Raw genomic sequence first — 15991 nt, forward strand, 5'->3', positions numbered from 1 at the left:
TACATGGTTGTCAAAGGTCTCCCAGGAGGCTCAGTGATAAAGAATCCACCTGCAATGCAGGAGACATGGGTTTGATCCCTGGGTTGGGAAGATCCCCTGGAGAAGGAGATGGCAACCCACTCCAGTGTTCTTGCCTGGGAAATCCCATGGACAGAGGATTCTGGTGGGCTACAGTCCATGGGGTCACAAAGAGTTGGACACGACTTAGCGGCTAAACAATAGCAACGTGATTGTCAGGGCTGAATCAGAAAAGGCCATATCACTGCCGTTTGATTCTCGGGACATTCCCTCTGGGGGAATCCAGATGCCATGTAAAAGGTCCAACTTCCCTGGAGCTGCCATGCTGGAGATGCCACAGTAGGCGGTCCTGCCCACAGCCCGAGAAGCACTCTCAGCTGATGGCGTCATCTACGAGACCTGTGAGTGCGCCATCTTTGACGTCCAGTCCTGGCCACCGTCTGGCTGTAACTGCGTGAGTCAAGCCAAAATAAGAACGGCCCAGATGTGCCTTCCTAATCTCTGACCCACAGCACTGTGAGCAAAATAAAATGGTTGTTGTCATCCTATAGACATAGGGAGAGTCTGTCCTGCAGCAATAGCTACCAGAACCAGATTTGGCACCTAGAAGTGTCGCGTTACTAACCAAAACCAAAGACGTGCAGTCATTGCTTGGGGCGGTCAGAAGCTAGAAGGGCCTTGAGGAGGTTTGTGACAGTTGGCTCCCTCCAGGAAGCAGACAGGAGAGAGTTAGAAGTGCGAGAGATTTATTGGGGGTAATAGCTTAGAATGATGAAGAGAGGGAGCTGGAGTAGGAAAGGCGTTAGACTTTAGGTTTTAGATACAGGCTTGACATCCATAAAACGAGGGAGGCTGAGGGTGGAGGAGGATTGGCTAAACGGAGCCTCGGACCACAGTGAGCGCTGAGAACGTCTCAGCCAACCCAGCTGGCAGCTCCAGGACAAGAGGGCCCGTGGAAGGAAGACGGGCATGTTGGACAGAAAGGGCTGTGCCCGGCAGCCCCTGCCACGTTTGGCGCTTGCAGGGAAGCCGGGGAGAGGGAGAGGGCCAGAGCTGGAGAACTGGAGCGGGTCCCGAAGATGTTGCAGCTGGAGGCTGCAGGCTCTTCCGCTCCCTGCGTCTGGTTCTCGCTAGGAAGAGCTGAGCAGCGCCCCTCTGTGGCCGATGACAGAAACTCACCTCCAGGTGGCTGTCCGTGGAAACAGGAAAATGCGCTTTAGTGCTCCAACAAAGACCTTCCTTCTGTAGAAAAAGTTTAGCAAAACTGTTGCCTGGGGGCAACATGGAAAAATGTCCCTGATGACTTATTGGGGTTAGTGAAAGATTTCCAAGTAGAATGCCGGAAGTATCATCAACTCGTGCCTGTTAGCTGCAAAATCTAAAGGCATACAAAGTCCGTTTTCAAGCAGAATTTAGAGGAAATATGAAGGAACTATATAGGCTTCGTTCAAAAATAACGAAACCTCGTATAAACCAAAGTGGTGTAAGGCGAAGAAGCAATGGCCTGACGTCGAGATAAAGCACAGATGCTCGCAGACACGGTTCACAGCCCTGGCGGCTGGATGCAGAGATGCTGAGTGTGGTTCCCGGGGAAGAAGCTTGGTTGCAGAGCCCCTCTCACTGCCACCCTATACGGCAGATCTCTGGAAAAGAAACGCTGAACAGAGTGGTTGCTCTTCGCCTTTTCTTGTAAAAGCCCAAATCATCCTGATTTCTTTCATTTAGAGAGAACATACTACCATAGGTCTTTCATAAAAGCAAACTGGCGTAAAAGCGAGGGACATCTGTGTACTAGGAGACTGAATGAACACCTCGGCACTCACTCTCACGTTTTACAGTATTTTTAATTAATTAATTTATTTATTTTGGTTGCACTGGATCTTTGTTGCTGTGTGCAGGCTTCCTCTAGTTGCAGAGAGTGGGGGCTACTCCTGGTTGCAGTATGTGGGCTTCTAGGGGGTGACTTCTCACGGGTGGCTTCTCTTGTTGCGGGGCACAGGCTCTCGGGCGCATGGACTTCAGTAGTCATGGCCCATAGAGCTCGGGCCTGGGGTTATGGTGCATCGGCTTCGCTGCTTCCCAGCATGTGGAATCTTCCCAGACCAGGAATCGAACCTGTGTCTCCTGCAATGGCAGGCAGACTCTCATCCACTGCGCCACCAGGGAAGTCCCCATTTTACAGTTTTAACAACTGAGACTCCCAAAGATCAAGGGGCTGGCCCTAAAATAGTGTAGCAAGTTGTTAAAATATGATTTTTTAAAAATCATTTTTGACCAAATTTCCAATATGAGTTTGTCTGTTTTGTTTCTTTTTTTTCCTACCAAAGTGAATGAAACAATTCACATGACAATATTTTCCAAGGAAATAGTCACAAACCTACTTTCTCCGGTCTTAAAACCGGTCCCTCCTTTTGGGAATGTGAAAAAGGGATCTCAGACTAGAGGGGGTTTGTGGAGGGTTAAAGCTTTGGGGATAAAGCTGGAAGGTTCTTGGGGTGGTGTTGTGTTCTCACTTCAGTCCTCCTGGGTGGCGAACTTTCAAGGGACTTTGAAGGTGATGGTAGATGAACACATGTCTTTGGAGAGCGCCGTTACCTTTTACATCCACTTTAGGGTCCTTCCTTGTAGTCCAGGCTCAGTGAGAAGTTCTCCAGGGAGCCTCACTGGAGAGCTCCGAGGAGGGTTTCCCGAAGTTGGGGGCACACGGTTGGTACCTGACTCATGCCTGAGAAACCCGAGGCTGGGGGCAGGGTTGTGCGAGCCTTTCCTAAGGACTGGAGGTGGGAGATGACGGCAGCTCGGACTGCTGTCCGTCGGGGCTCCCTGGAGGGGTGAGAAGCCCCACGGCAGAGGCTCAGGCTATGCTGTTGCGTGCCGGGGGCTGAGGAGGAGGACCCCAAGGCCAGGGCTGGGCATGCAGGGGATGGACAAACCGGGAAGCTCTCCGGAGTTGATGAAAAAGCCTCCAGGGGTAGAAAAGTCAGTTTCAACCCTCCCCCCGGCCGACAGAGCAGGAAGCCTGATGGAGCTGTAAGGACTTATCTTATCCGCAGCCGTCAAGGTCCTGGCCACTCGGAGTTTGGGGCTCGAGTGGGAAGAGGAGGGAATGGTCACCAGGACCAGAGAAGGTGGCAGACAATTGACAGGAGCCCCACCTTCTTCCCAGGATGCCCCACTTCCCTTCCCAGGGAGGGAGCAGGGAGTAAACATCTGGACCTTCCTTACTCCCCGGCTACAACTTCCCAGCAACCAAGCTCAACTGAGGGCCGGGGCCTGGGGAGCCCACTGGTGGATACACAGCGCGGTGGAGGGACCACGCTCCCCTCTGCCTGTTGTCCCTCACCCTGCCCCCCTAACCCCTCCAGGATGGGGCTAGAGCTCCTGGTGTCTGGGGTCGGGTGGGGGCGGGAGCCGGGGAGCAGAATGAGAGCACAGCCTTCCTGCCAGCTGTTGGTCTCCACCCTGATCAGCCTGAGAAGGTGGCGGGGGCGGGGACGGGGGGAGAGGAGCTGATGTCATACCAGCGTTTGGACCTTGATGGGGACAATCTCATTACTGAATGGAGACTGAAGATAAGATTCAAATGGCTGAAGGGTCACCTAGAAATATAAAGAAATATTACTGGGTCTGCTTAAATTTTCATCCAGAGGCAGGGAAAAACCACCCACATTGAAGAAAGGGGAACCTATAGCATGTATTAATCACAGCTGCAAGGTGAGCACTCAATGTTATGTGTATACTAATTGGGGACTTCCTTGGTGGTCCAGTGGTCAAGAATCCACCTTCCAATGCAGAGGAACTGAGATCCCACAAGCCCCAGGGTAGCTAAACCCTCACGCCATAACCAAGACTCAGTATAGTCCAAAAAAAAAAGTGTATACTGACAGTAACCTGTAATGCCAGAATCGCTGCCCTGGCCATTTTTCCAAATTCCCTTTTCATCACCCTCCTTGCCCTCTGCCTCAGCTCATCTCTGTCTTCAAGAAGGCTCACTGCTTCAGCCTTGCATCAGCTCCCCCAGGGACAGCAGAGGCTGTTTTTCCCTCTCAGTCCCCAGGAGAAAGGACACTGCATGGCGTGTAATGTCATCCTCTGTCCCCAGGACCCAAACGCGCCAGCCCCTGCATTTTTTTTCTCCCACTTTTTTTTCTCTTGAGCAGCACAAACCGGCCCTTCTGTATCCCTGGCCGTGACGTCCCACCGGCGCCAGCCCAGCGCAGTGATGTCTCTGCATCCCGCGCCCAGCTACCGTGACAAGCGCTGAGGCAGGAGCCCCCTGCATGTGAAAAGCCTGCCAACGTCAAGAGGAGGCCAGCAACCGTGACTCTGATGGGAGGTGTGTGAGCCGTGCAAGGCCCAGGTATGGTGCCCTGGTGCTCGCCCCTTCCCGGAAGCCTGCCCTCTGCCTGGCAGCTGGGGCTCCACACACAGCGAGCACCGGCCACCTTTCATGGTCTGTCGCAGCTTGCCTGACACGTCGGAGGGAAAGTGTCACTGCGTCTCCGGTTGACACACATCAGGCTGACGCATCTATACTCTCACAGCCGACCTTTCCTGTTGTTGCTTCTTCCCTTGGGTCTGGTGCCTTTTCTGAGCCTCAGTTGGATATGCTCATGGGTTTCTTCAATGTACGCACATTTCCTGAGCACCTACTAAGTGCAGGGAACACATCAGGTGCCAGAGAAGGTTCTCCCGGTTCTCGCTCCCCTCCTGCTAGTGACCTATGGCTCCTCTTGCTTCATCGTGTCAGGCCGGTACCCACGTGACCCTTTGGCACGTCATCTCCACGAACACACCCTGCCTCTCCGGGACACGTGGGCACATCCCTGTGGCTTGTGCTGCCAGTGCTCTGCCCCTGGCATCCCCATCTCAGGCCTCAGGTACAGTCCTCGAATTCAGCGACTTGTCTGGGCTAGCCAGAGTCTTCTCTCTCATCGTTTCCGCTCGTCTTTCCTGCCACTTTACTCATTCTGCTTCTTGTCTTCTGGCTTTTGTTTCATGGGTTTACTCTCCAATCACCCAGCTGAGAAAACACCATCGCTGCTTCCTATGTTCAACCTTCTTGAGAGTCCCTTGGACTGCAAGGAGATCCAACCAGTCCATCCTCAAGGAAATCAGTCCTGATTCTTCATTGGAAGGACTGATGCTGAAGCTGAAACTCCAATACTTTGGCCACGTGATGCGAAGAACTGACTCACTGGAAAGACCCTGATGCTGGAAAAGATTGATGGCAGCAGAAGAAGGGGATGACAGAGGATAAGATAGTTGGATGGCATCACCGACTCGATGGACATGAGTCTGAGCAAGCTCTGGGAGTTGGTGATGGATAGGGAAGCCTGGCGTGCTACAGTCCATGGTGGGGTCACAAAGAGTTGGACATAACTGAATAACTGAATGGAACTGATGTTCAACTTTCAGTTGGTAACTCAATCCCATCAATTCTCCTTCAAAAAGAGCTCCTCTAGTCTCCAAAACCACTGTCAGCATCTGTATGCCATCTCTCATCATCTACTGTGTTGGTGTGACCACCCCCCGCCCAATAGTCCATAACTGTTGCCTGGAGAACAAGTCTGAGCACATCAGATGCAGGCCCCCACCTGCTATGAGCCCACATCTCCCACCACGTCCCCCCAGGCATCCAATCTGCCCTCCACACTGAAGTTGTCACCATTCCTGAGAGTTACATGCATGCTAAATCCCTTCAGTCCTGTCTAACTCTTTGCAACCTCAGAATTGTAGCCCACCAGACTCTTCTGTCCATGGGATTCTCCAGGCAAGAATACTGGAGTCAGTTGCCATGACCTCTCCAGGGAATCTTTCCAACCCAGGGATCGAACCTGTGTCTCCGGTGACTCCTGCATTGGCAGGCAGGTTTTCTACCACTAGGGCCACCTGGGAAGCCTCCTGAGAGTCACATGGGGCTTATATGCACACTGACCGTCTGCCCGTGTCATCCCTGACCTGAGGTGGGTGATGCGCTGGGTCCCAGGGCCCAGGTGAGCCCTCTCAGGGTTGGATGGGAGCAGGGTGGTGTTACCAAGGCCCAGAGACAGAGTGGAGGCCCTCCTGTGAAGGAGGAAGCAGGATCAAGTGTACAAGGCCCCTATTCCTGGCTAAGGCCATCAGGTGTTGGGATCATTATAAGCACACGAGACTCTTCAGAGGGAAGTTAAATCCAACATGAAGGGCCATCATTTTGCATCATCTGTGTTGGGAAAGTGATCAGTCCAGGGTCCTGCAGGGAACACTGACCGCGGTGAGCGGCTCAGCTCTCTGGGTGGTGGAACACTGTTACTGAGTCTGCTGACTTCCTCCATCAAAGGGAAAAAGAATGCCCGCTCTAGTTACCCTACACAACATAACCAATCATGTTTGGTGCCGTGGGACAACCATTTTAGTGTGCTCACAGTTTCTGTAGGTCAGAAATACACACCAACACATTGGGCACAGCGTGTCTTTTCTCCTTTGTGTCTGGAGCCTCAACTTAAACCCCAAAACTGTGGATAACTTGAGATCCAGAGGCTGGATGAACCCGGAGATGACTTCACTCACACCTTTGGCAGCTGAGGCTGGCTCTTGGCCAGGACCTGAGCTGGCTGAAAGCCAGGCCCCCCGCATGAGTCTGTGAGGTCTGGGCTTCCTCAGAGCATGGCCGTGAGGGTCCAAGACTGAGCTTCCAGGGAGAAGGGTGACAAAGTGCCTGGTATTTCCATGGTCTAATTTCGGAAGTGACTCAGCTCTCTTCTGCCACATGCTACTACTGATCAGGGCCATCCCAGAGGCCTGGCTAAGTCCAAGAAGAGAGGATTTGGTCTCACCATCTCATTGGAGGAGTCGCTGGCTTCTACAGAGGAGTCGCTGGCTTCTACACGAGTGTGTGAAATGACACATCTTGTTTGGAGACCTTGGGAAAATACGGTCTACCACCTCCCCTTCCTCCTCCATGAAACTCAAGTTCTTTTAGGCAACATTTCCTGCCCTTGAAGGAAAGAGGAGGTGATTCTTCTCCTGTTGTATGAATAAAAGATGTGGGCAATGGTGGGGGGCAGAGAGGCATACTTAATTTTACCTCAGGATCATTTTTATAACATATACCACTGCCTGCCTCTTCTCCTCTCCTTTTCTTGGAGGTTTCTATAAATAAAAATATTTACAAATCAATACAAGGCCAAATAAAGATCGTTGGAGGTGATCTAAGAGGCCTGTTCAGAGTTATGAATTGAATTCTACTTAATGTTCCTTAGGTTATGCAGATAAAAATAGAAGAGAATATTTTTTTAATTTCCTTTGGCCATATTTCTTTGAGACCAGCACTGACATTGTACTTGCCTATCCACGAGTTAATGTTTTTTCTGGTGTTATCTCTGCGTTCTATCTCATGTTGCCCAGGTTTCCCTGGGTCTCAGTAGGTGGGTTCATGGGCTGAAATTGCTGGCTATTGCTCCACCTACTGAGGACGGAGCTGCAGCTTTTGTTCCAGGCATTTCTGGGAATCAGTCATGGTGCCAGGGCTCCTTTTCCCAGTGAGATAGAACCTTCTGGGGACCTCCTCTCTGCCGAGCTCCCATCTCTGCTGCTTTCCTGGGGTCACCACCCATGCCCCAGGGCCCTGACTCCACCAGCACCCCCAATAGCTGCATGTGACCCTTTACTAGAAGGGGACCCAGAGCCCTTCCTACTGGACTCCAGGACTGTACAGTCTTTTATTTTATTTTTCATTGGAGGATAATTACTTTACAGTGTTGTGTTAGTTTCTGCCATACATCAACATGAATCAACCATAGGTATACATAGATCCCCTCCCTCTTAAAACTCCCTCCCATTCCCCCCACCCCACCCATCTAGGTTGTCACAGGACACCGGCTTTGGCTGAACCCCAAGACTTTAAATAATAAACTCTAGGCACTTTCTGTCTTATTGTACTTTATTTTATTGTACTTTGCAGATATTGCCTTTCTTTCTTTTTTTATGTTTTTTTTTTTTTTTTTAACAAATTCAGGTTGGTGACAACTCTGCATCAAGAACGCTCGTTTATCAGCAGCATTTTTCCAACCGCATTTGCTCATTTAGTGTCCCTCTGTCACATTTTAGTGATTCTTGCACTATTTCAAGGGTTTCCATTACTGTCATGTTTGTTACAGTGATCTGTGATCAGTGATCTTTGATGTTGCTATTGTAATTGTTGTGGGGCACCATGGACTGTGCCCAAACAAACTTAATCGGTAAATAGTGCATGTTCTGATTGTGCCCTTTCCCTCTCTTCAGGCCTCCCCATTCCCTAAGACACACGATATTGAAATTAGGCCAGTTAATAACCCGACAATGCCCTCTAAGTATTTAAGTGAAAGGGAGCATCTTCTATCTATTTCTTTAAATCAAAAGCTAAAAGTGATCAAGTTTAGTGAGGAAGGCATGTTGAAAGTCAGGGTGGGTTGAAGACCAGGTGTCTTGAGCCAATCAACCAAGTTGTGAACGCAAAGGTACAGTTCATGAAGGTCATTCAAAGAGCTGCTCCAGTGAACACAGGAATGACAAGAAAGCAAAACCACCTTATTGCTGGTCCGTGTGTGCTAAGTGGCTTCAGTCATGTCCAACTCTGTGACCTTATGGACTGCAGCCCGCCAGACTCCTCTGTCCATGGGGATTCTCCAGGCAAGAATGCTGGAGTGGGTTGCCATGCCTTCTTCCAGGGGATCTTCCCCACCCAGGGATCGGACGCAAGTCTCTTAAGTCTCCTTAATTGGTGGGCAGGTTCTTTACCTCTAGCACCATCTGGGAAGCCTTTATTGCTGATAAGAAGATTTGAGTGTCTCTAGATAGAACACCATGGGCTTCCCTGGTGCCTCAGAGGTTAAAGCGTCTGCCTGCAGTGCAGGAGACCCAGGTTTGATCCCTGAGTCGGGAAGATCCCCTGGAGAAGGAAATGGCAACCCACTCCGGTATTCTTGCCTGGAGAATCTCATGGAGGGAGGAGACTGGTAGGCTACAGTCCATGGAGTCTCAAAGAGTCGGACACGACCAAAGCAGCCACAACATTCCCTTAAGCCAAAGTGTCTAAGCCAGAACAAGCCTTTCACTCGCTTCAGTTCTCTGAGAGAGGTGAGGAAGTGGCTGAAGAAATGTTTGAAATCATAAGGGACTCGTTCCTGAGGTTGAAAGGAAGAAGCCATTTCTGTACGGTAAAAGTACAAGTGCTTCCACAGAAGCTGCAGAAAATTATCCAGGAAATCTGGTATAAGGTAAATGATGAAGGTGGTTATGCCAAACAACAGAGTTTTCAACGTAGACAAAAGGGCCTTCTATTGGAAGAAAATGTCATCTAGGACTTCCATAGCTAGAGAAGAGGAGTCAATGCCTGACTTCAAAGCTTCAAAGGACAAGCTGGCTTTCTTGTTATGGGCTAATGCAGCTGGCGACTTTAAGTTGCAGCAAATGCTCACTGACCACTCTGAAATCCTAGGGCCCTTCAGAGTTACGCTACAGCTACTCTGCTTGAGCTCTATAAATGGAACAACAGAGCTGGACGGCAGCACATCTGTTTACAACATGGTCCAGTGAATGTTATTATGTTGAGACTCACTGCTCAGACAAAGGGCTTTCCAGGTGGCGCTAGTGGTAAAGAACCCACCTGCCAATGCAGGAGACACAAGAGACTCAGTTTCGACCCCTGGGTCAGGAAGATCACCTGGAGGAGGACACAACAACCCACTCCAGCATCCTTGCCTGGGAAATCCCATGTGATAGGGCCCACATGGGGTCTCATTGATAAGATGGCTTGTTATGTCAACCTCGCAAACAAAGAATAAATCACAGTGATCTGTGAGACTGACCAAATTGCCCAAATGGCATCCTGTTATCTCATTGGTGCCTATCTTCTCAAAGCTGTGAGACCACCAGATTCCAGACCTCTGGCTACATCACCATCCCTTCAGAGAATTTTTCATTGGTGGGGTATAAGAAGGACTCTGTCAGAAAGGGAGGACACTGGTTCTCCTTAAGAGCCAGTCACCCTCTCTTTTCCCTCTAATAAATTTCCTTTATCTTGCCTGACTGCCTGGCCTGCTCTCTTTTTCTCTGCCCTCGCCTCACACCATGTACAGAGGAGCCTGGCGGGCTCCAGTCCACAGGGTCACAAAGAGTCGGACACAGCACAGAGAGTCAAATGTTTCTCTGAGTTCTGTAAGCTGCTCTAGCAAATTTATTGAACCTAAGGTGGGGACCATTGGAAATTCCAGTTTATAGCCAGTTGGAAGTGGAGTGGCAGAGTTGAGAAGGTAGGCATTGTTGCAAGACTGAGCCCTTAACGTATGGAATATGACGCTCTCTCCAGGTAGTCAGTAGCAGAAGCGGGTTGATGTGAAGGACACCCAGCTGGTGCCAGAGAACTGCTTGGTCACGTGGGGACAAACCTCTCCACATGTTGTCAGTGCTGGCCAGAACCATTTTATCCAGCATGGCCCAACTGCCTATTTCCTTGGAAGTACCAGACCTCTCTCTATTGAAATGATCAAATTCCAAACCTCTTTTATTTTAATTGTGTTACCTCCACTGACCAGGGAGCCTTGGAGGAAAGGGCAAGCTCCGTATCACTGTCAAATGATTCTGTGAGGCTTGATTGGCGATCCCTAGGAGGAAGCTCCACCTCTTAGGCCAAGGCAGGGGGTGGTCTTCCACTTCCACTTCCACTTGTCCACTCAGACATGCAAAACGAAACCCACCATGAGAAGTCTTCCCCCAAACCCTCATTTGGACTCCTTTCGATGATCATACTCTTTCTGGTAACATAACTCTGGCCTCATTTCTTGTAAACAACTCTGGTCTTCTTTTGTTTAAAGATTATTGACTGAAAAGAAAATGCACAACCTAAATGTTGAGAATCATGCTTTGTTTTATTTAGCTGACTTTCTGAGGACCTCAAGCCTGGAAGACAGCTTCTCATTTAGCTTTGGGGGACTACTCTGAAGAGGTCGGGGTGGAGCCGGGATAGATAACGTGTTTTGCAACAAAAACCAGGTAGTCGAAACATCAAAAGACTACCATTAAAGAAAAGTAGCAATCTCTAGTTAATGGGAGTATGTAAGAGTCTGGGCTCGTTGAAATCATTCCTTTGATGTGTGTCTTAGCTGTCTGGGGCCAGTACCCTGTTCTTTTCCATCCTGAGTCCCCTCAGGGTGCCTTGTTGGCATGGCTGCAGTGACTGAGGGTTTTAGCAGTCTCAGGGGCGGCTCTAGTGGCCTGACGGCCACTTGCATCATTGTTTATGGATATGGCAGCAACATTTTTCATTCATAAGACTGTTCACATAATCTTGCCTCTGGTAACCAACAGAGCTGCCCTCCTTCATCAGGCAACACTCTGCCCAAACCTCTTCTCCTGAATTCCCGCTGCTGCTGCTAAGTCGCTTCAGTTGTGTCCGATTCTGTGCGACCCCATAGACAGCAGCCCATCAGGCTCCTCTGTCCCTGGGATTCTCCAGGCAAGAATACTGGAGTGGGTTGCCATTTCCTTCTCCAATGCATGCATGCATGCTAAATCACTTCAGTTCAGTACAGTTCAGTCACTCAGTTGTGTCCGACTCTTTGTGACCCCATGAATTGCAGCACGCCAGGCCTCCCTGTCCATCACCAACTCCCGGAGTTTACTCAAACTCATGCCCATTGAGTCGGTGATGCCATCGAGCCATCTCACCCTCTGTTGTCCCCTTCTCCTCCTGCCCCCAATCCCTCCCAGCATCACGGTCTTTTCCAATGAGTCAACTCTTTGCATGAGGTGGCCAAAGGACTGGAGTTTCAACTTCAGCATCAGTCCTTCCAATGAACACCCAGGACTGATCTCCTTTAGGATGGACTGGCTGGATCTCCTTGCAGTCCAAGGGACTCTCAAGAGTCTTCTCCAACACCACAGTTCAAAAGCATCAATTTTTCGGCGCTCAGCTTTCTTCACAGTCCAACTCTCACATCCATACATGACCACTGGAAATACCATAGCCTTGACCAGATGGACCTTTGTTGGCAAAGTAATGTCTCTGCTTTTTAATATGCTATCTAGGTTGGTCATAACTTTCCTTCCAAGGAGTAAGCGTCTTTTAATTTCATGGCTGCAGTCACCATCTGCAGTGATTTTGGAGCCCAAAACAATAAAGTCTGACACCGTTTCCACTGTTTCCCCATCTATTCCCCATGAGGTGATGGGACCAGATGCCGTGATCTTAGTTCCAGAAATCACTTCAGTTGTGTCCTCCTCTGTGCGACCCTATGGACAGCAACCCACCAGGCTCCTCTGTCCATGGGATTCTCTAGGCAAGAATCCTGGAGTGGGTTGCCATTTCCTTCTCCCCTGAATTCCTAGGCTTTTTATTTAAGTAGGCTGCCTTGTACAAAGCCCTCTCTCTCCTTAGAACTATTCTGGTTTCCCCAGGCTCTGCTAAAGACAGAATTGGCAATAGTCACCATGCTAGACTCTGAACCCACCCTCCCTCCTCGAAAGGTTAGTCTATTTCTGGGACAGCCCATCAAGCAAATCCCTCCTACTATAAGGCCAAGTTCCCTCCCAAGAGGCTCCTTGTGAGAGAAGAGTTAACACAGCAGACCTGACACTGCCATCCCTAGATTATAAGATTGGCTGTTGCCTGGCGTCTGGGTCCTTGGATTTTGAGAGGGTTCCCACCATCCCCTAACTGATAAGAGAGCTCCTGGAGCTTAAATGGTTCATGCAGACAAGGTGGTGGGTACTGAACACTGCTTTCCTTCAGGGAGTCTAGAATTTTGGTATATGCCAGGCAGAGGCAGATGAGAAAACCTTGAGTCCCGTCTCTAATGAACATCCCTGGTGGACAACATTGCATAACCCGTCACAGCTTGCTGCTGGGGAGTTAAGTGTATCCTGTGTGGTTCCACAGGGAGAGGTTTTGGAGCTGCAGTTGATCTCCTCCAGGCTGCCCCATGTGCCTTTTCCCTTTGCTGACTTTGTTTTCTATCCTTTGGCTGTAATAAATCACAGCCGTGACTGTGACCATATGCCAAGTCTTGCGAGACTTCCAAAGTGTGTTACTCTTTGCAACCCCATGAACTGTAGCTCCCAGGCTCCTCTGTCCATGGGATTCTCCAGGCAAGAATAGTGAAGAGGGCTGTCATTCCCTTCTCCAGGGGATCTTCACAACTCAGGGATCGAACCGGGTCCCCTGCCTTGCAGGCAGTTTCTTTTTTTTTTTCATTTATTTTTATTAGTTGGAGGCTAATTACTTTACAATGTTGTAGTGGTTTTTGCCATACATTGACATGAGTCAGCCATGGATTTACATGTGTCCCCATCCCGAACCCCCTTCTTGCCTCCCTCCCCACCCCATCCCTCTGGGTCTTCCCACTGCACCAGCCCTGAGCACTGTCTCAGTTTCTTTATCGATCTGAACCACAAGCAAGTTGCCAAACTTGGTGGCTTACAGGGATGGCCACCATACTGCTCCATTCTCTTTTCTTCCCCACCCCATGATAAGACCTTTTTAAACCCCTAACCACATTCCTAAACATGCCCAGATATGTTGGGACCACAGAGACAAATATAGCTGCAGTGCATTCATCTAAATACAAACCTAAATACACACCAAGACCTGTTTTATAATGTGTTTTCCCATAATCTAAGTCTCCATTTACATATTTATATTGTATTATACTTCATATGCCCTTATACTGTTTAATTTTATATAAATATAATAAAATTACATATGTACAATAAAATTCTCTCAAATTCAGCAATGTTGAATTCTACAAATGTTGACCGGGCCCCTGCGAAACTAAACTAGGTCCTTCCACACTGAGCATCTGTTTATTCTTCATAACAGCATTTAATGAGGTAGAAATAATATACAATCTCTGTTCCACAAATGAATGAATTGAGGCTCAGAGCGGGCGGGACGCTTGCACAAAGCCACGTAGCTAACGTGAGCTCGACCAGCCGCGGGATTTAGGTTTGACTCCCAGACAGGGCTTCCCCAGTGGCTCGGTGAGTAAAGAATCTCCCCACAGTGCCAGAGACACAGGAGAGGTGAGTTCAATCTCTGGGTCAGGGAGATCCCCTGGAGAAGGAACTAGCAACTGACTCCAGTATTCTTGCCTGAAAAATCCCACGGACAGAGGATCCTGGTGGGCTACAGTCGACAGCATCGCAGAGTCAGACAAGACTGAGCAAATAAGCATGCACATGCAGTGCCTGATAAGGATTCTGGAGCTCCAGCCATCACATCCATGGTCTAGCTGGACAAAGGGAAAAAGTACGTTGTCATAATTAGCTGTCTTTCAGAAACATTCTTGGAGTTCCTACCTGCACCTACTTCTCATTGGCCAAGACTTAGTTAATGGTGGCTCTGAGATCCAAGGCAGACTGGAAATGGAGTCTTTGTTCTGCATGACAATATGCCAGCTAAAATCAGAGTCCTGCTATAAAATAAAGACTAGCGTCTCCACCAAATCTGGCAAATGGCACCAATCCCTAGGAGACCAAGCTGACCAAGGAGAACCAAGCTGAATAACTGGCTAGCTTTTTCCACAGCCGTAGTCCAGCCGCTTGAACTCAGGTCAGTTATTAGGGACTCTGAACCCTGATTTCCTTCTTTAAAAAACGCAGATAACTCCATCTTTTTCATTCAGACGTCCTGAGGGTAAAATGAGTTAATAGCCACAAAGGGTCATCTTTGTTCAGCCACATTCTTGGGCAAGCTGCCCCATCTTGCTGTACAGACGTGGTCTGCCCAGGTCCAGGGGGCACGTCACATGTGGAATTTTCCTCTGCCAGGTTAGCTGTCTTTAAGGAGCCTTGTAGGTTTGTAGGAGTTCCTACATACTTCTACTTACTTCGTGGCCCCATTTTACAGAGAAAGAAATTGAGTCTGGGTTGGTTAAAGAATGCACTCAAGGACATGACAGTAAGTGACATAGCTTGGGTTTGAATCACTACATTCTGTCCTTCACATTCCTCAAAGGATTGAATGTGTTCATAGGTTTTCATTCTTTCAGATTCCATGAAATCTCAAATACTCTCTCTTCCAGTCAGGTCATCTGTCCAAACTTGTGTCCCCACCTGTGTTCTGAAAATGGTCATTGCCTCTGAGTCCCTTTTGGAACTCAGATCTAACTTATTTCAAACCCATGCACTTGTCACTACACATGTTCCTTTTATACTATGCCACACTGATTTATAATGAAAATAGATGAAATTCTGTGTGCGTATAATGACAAGCTCATAGCTTTACTTCCATTGACATAAAAACAATCCCAAACCCTCTCCTTGTATCAAAACATTTGCAGTGAGCACTGTTTCATTACCATGTCTCTTTAAATCATCCCCTTATGCTTTTTTTTCCCTGTTAATTAGCCAGGTTGCTAAGCTGGCACAATGAAATGGTGTGAAAGTGTCCCCAAATTAATAGTGCCTCATCAGCGCCCAGGCAAGGTGTGAAATTACCTTCGGAAGTGTTACCTGAATGCAGTTAGCACCCCCTTGGCTCCTGACTTCAGACAAGAATGGGAACTCAGCAGAAATACCAGTAGGGCTGCATTAGGCATCAGCAGAATCCGGGGGTCAGGGAAGGTGAAGTCCCCCTGGCCCCCAGTGCCCTTCCGTCACTCTGCTCCTCTCAGCTCTCAGGGATCCAGGCTTCCGGAGCCAGTTGGTCCTAACTGGAATTGCTCTGTCTCCAGGTCTCCCTTTACACAGAGCACGTGGCATCTCTAGGAACTGAATAGATCAACTGTGAGTTCTGCTAATGGGATAGGATCGAGGTAACTCCCTGGCATCATGGAAACACTGCCCTGTGTAAAATGTTGAGTCTAACCTGCCAGAAACCCACCCCATCCCCCATGTTAGATGGGAGAGGAACAGGGGGTGGGGCAGAAAACAGGGAAGCTCAGTGAGAACCTCTATATGGAGCTTCTATATAGGTCTTCAAGCAGCTCAATCATTGGTTATCTTCACCTGGATT

At 49.1% G+C, this 15991-nt stretch overlaps 1 long non-coding RNA gene across 1 annotated transcript in view; it reads right to left on the bottom strand.

The window, feature by feature from the left end:
• LOC133042522 (uncharacterized) overlaps window positions 1-15991 on the bottom strand; it is a 54599-nt gene that overhangs the window by 1086 nt on the left and 37522 nt on the right. The gene's annotated exons all lie outside the window — the stretch shown is intronic.

This window comes from Dama dama, chromosome 21 (genome assembly GCF_033118175.1).
Source record: "Dama dama isolate Ldn47 chromosome 21, ASM3311817v1, whole genome shotgun sequence".
Classification (NCBI taxonomy): domain Eukaryota; kingdom Metazoa; phylum Chordata; class Mammalia; order Artiodactyla; family Cervidae; genus Dama; species Dama dama.